This window comes from Microtus ochrogaster, chromosome 18 (genome assembly GCF_000317375.1).
Source record: "Microtus ochrogaster isolate Prairie Vole_2 chromosome 18, MicOch1.0, whole genome shotgun sequence".
Lineage (NCBI taxonomy): Eukaryota > Metazoa > Chordata > Mammalia > Rodentia > Cricetidae > Microtus > Microtus ochrogaster.
In genome coordinates this window covers 22,953,066-22,956,354 of record NC_022020.1, presented here as the reverse complement: position 1 = coordinate 22,956,354, position 3,289 = coordinate 22,953,066, and the positions used below count along the sequence as shown (strand labels likewise).

Genomic DNA, 3,289 nt, shown 5'->3' with positions numbered 1-3,289 from the left:
GCCACCACCGCCCGGCTATTACTTCCCTCCCATGGCTTGCTGGTGTTCTCGTCTCCTCTCATTGCTCCCTCCTCTTCTGGATTTCTCCTATTTATACTCTGTCTGCCCCGCCTATCCTTCATCTTGCCTTTCTGTTGGGCCACTCATCTTTTTATTAGACCAATCACGTGTTTTAGGCAAGCAAAGAATCACAGCTTCACAGAGTTAAACAAATACAGCATAAACAAAAGCAACACACCTTAAAATAATATCCCACAATGTAAGCTGCCCTGTGTGTGCTGGGAATTGAGCCCTAGCCCATTGAAAGAGTATCCGGTGCTCTTAACTACTGAGCCATCTCTCCAGCACCAGGATAAAACATTTTAGACTCCTTCCCCATTCCCCATGTTCAAGGAAGAAGCTTTATAGTTTAGCTACATCTCTGTACATCTGCTTCCCTTTATAATAAAATTGCCAGGAGTTGTTTTATTCCTCACTATTTCCCTTCTTAAAAATATTTTTGGGACAGAGTTTCTCTGTGTAGCCCTTGCTGGCCTGGAACTCACTCTGTAGACCAAACTGGCCTTGAACCCAGAAATCCTCCTGCTTCTGCCTCCCATTCTTAACTCATTCCTGCAATCTAGCACTCTTGAAACAGGAGCCTCTTCATTTGAAGGCTAGTGTAGGTTAGGCCTTGTCTCAAAGAAAGAAAGTAATTTTTTTTTAAAATATGGCTATAGGACATATGGATATTACTTGTGTTAATCTTTGTATTGTCTGTGTTATTTCAAGGTAAGTGAAAGTATAGATTAAGAGTTGGTGGTGGGATAGTTTGCTTAACTGTGTGCCCTGACTATCCTGGAACTCACTCTGCAGACCAGGCTGGTCTCAAACTCACAGAGGTCTGCCTGCCTCTGCTTCCCGAGTGCTGGGATAAAGACATATGCCACTATGCCCAGTAACGTTTAGTTTTTAAATTCTGTCTTAAAAACTAAGGCATATAAAATACTGATTTCTTTTCATGTGCCTAGTGGTGGGGAAGCAGAGAGCTAGCTGGATTGAGAGATAGGTGTGAGGCCAGACTAAGGTGGAAGGAACAGGGTCTTGTTTTGTGTGGGCACTCCAGTGGGATGTGCAGTGGTAACAAAAGGAAGGACTGGGCTACTACAGGATGCATGCCTGGTTAGGGCTGGGGATGGGGTCAGGAACTTCAGGGAAAGGGGGACAGTTCATCTTCTCCTCTCTTCCCTGATGTATGCTATGGAATGGGGCTTCTGAGGCTTGCAGCTGTTTCTCTTCTTAGATTTGGATTTATTTTCCCACCCTGCTGAGACCTGCCTGTGAGTTTACACTTCTTAGCAGGGGCCTGTCAGCTCTAGGTCTTGGCTTGTCCTGATTCTTCAGGCTTTGAACTAATACATAAGCCTATGACCTAGAAACTTTTGAGAATGTATATCTACTTTCATGATAACATTTGATTTTTAGATCATTGGTTTTCACACTGAGTTTATTTATCTCTTAAAACTTGTTGAAACATCTTAGAGATAATTTTTTAAATATGAGTATATCAATATTTATTATACTAGTAAAAATTGACTAGTTTTAAAATAATTTATTAAGAATAAATTTATTCATAATATTTTCATTTTATTTTTGTTTTATGTGTATGGGTGTTTATGTGTATGCTGTCTGCCTGCGTGTATATATGTATATGCATGATGTGTATGTAGTGCTCTTGGAGGCCAGAAGAGGGCGACAAATACCCTGGAACTCAAGTTAGAGTTGTGAACTACCTTATGGGTGCTGGAAATTGAACCCCATTTTTTCTTTTCTATTTTCTTCCTTTTCTTTTCTTTTTTTTTCTTTTCTTTTCTTTTCTTTTCTTTTCTTTTCTTTGCAGTAGCAGCAAGAGCTAACCACTGAGGCACCTCTCCAGCCCCCAACCCTCCCATAATATTAATAGGGTTGTTTTCCCCTCCCTCACTTCTTCTTTGAAGTAAGATCTCAGTATGTTGTCCAGTTTGCCTTGAATTTATGTTCAGCTTGGGCTTGGTATAGTCCCCTGGATAGTTAGGACTATGGGTTCCATTACGTTTGCATCCATGCATCCATCCAAGTGTGTGGGTGCACATGTGTGCAAATGTACGCGGAGGCCAAAGGTTAGCATCATGTTTCCTCATTATTCTCTGCCTTATTTTTTGAGACAGTCTTGCTGAGCCCAGCGGATCCTCTTGTCTCAGCCTTCCCATTGCTGGGCTTACAGATGTGCACTGCTGGGCCTGGCCTTTTTACGCTTGCAGAGAAGTACTCTATTAGCTAACCTGTTCCCCCAGACCCCACTTTTTTTAAAAATAACTTCTCATTAAATGTTTTAATTTGGAAGGTTGCATTGTTTTATGTTTATAAATATAATTAATGCCTACCTAGAGGATTTTCATATTTGCTTTTGTATTCAGTATGCTGCTGTAGAGTGGATTGGATTAGAGAGTAGGAAACAGTTCAGCCTCATGGAGATTTAGTTTTTTCACACAGTCAGGCACTTTTCATGCCAAACAAAATGGATTCTTAAAAATCTAAGAAGGTTGCCAAGATGGTCAGTGGACAAAAGTACTTGCCACACAAGCCTGTCGATTTCAGTCCACATAGCCCACAGTGGAGGGAGAGACACAGTTCCTAAAATTTGTCCTCTGATCTTTACATATGTGCTGTCGTGTGTGTGCCATACAAACACATACTAATACGAATTTAAAAATTAAGAATTTAAGAAGAGTCTAAGAATTGAAGTTTTTGTTGATTTTTCAGATTATCAAGAATATGAAAATGTTTATGCACGTTGTAATGTTGAAAGGAGTTGTATTATACTTTGGAGACTTGGTCCTTCATGTAGCTTAGGCTGGTCTGTCGAGCAGGAGGAGCTCAGATTTTGAGTCTTCCTGCCTCTAATTCTTGAGTGTTGAGATTATAGGCATGTGCCCCCCACACCTAGTTCTCTTGGATCATTTTTAATTTGTAAATTCATTGAAAAGTAGATTCTTCTGTGCTTCTGAGGCTCAAGTGCCCCCCACCCCCTGCCTCCAGTATGGAAAGAAGTTGCTATTTCAAATGTACCCAAGCCAGAGCCCTTGCTCTGCTAGGCAAGTGCTCTACCACTGAACCAGCACCATCATTTTTGGAGGAGAGAATTCTAAGGAAAGAAGATACTAGTGAGGGGGCTGGAGAGATGGCTCAGTGGTTAAGAGCATTGCCTGCTCTTCCAAAGGTCCTGAGTTCAATTCCCAGCAACCATATGGTGGCTCACAACCATCTGTAA

General features: G+C 41.3%; 1 protein-coding gene across 4 annotated transcripts in view; it reads left to right on the top strand.

Annotated features, from left to right (window-relative positions):
• The window catches only part of Fam13b (family with sequence similarity 13 member B), a 63,366-nt gene that overhangs the window by 23,830 nt on the left and 36,247 nt on the right, over window positions 1–3,289 (top strand). The gene's annotated exons all lie outside the window — the stretch shown is intronic.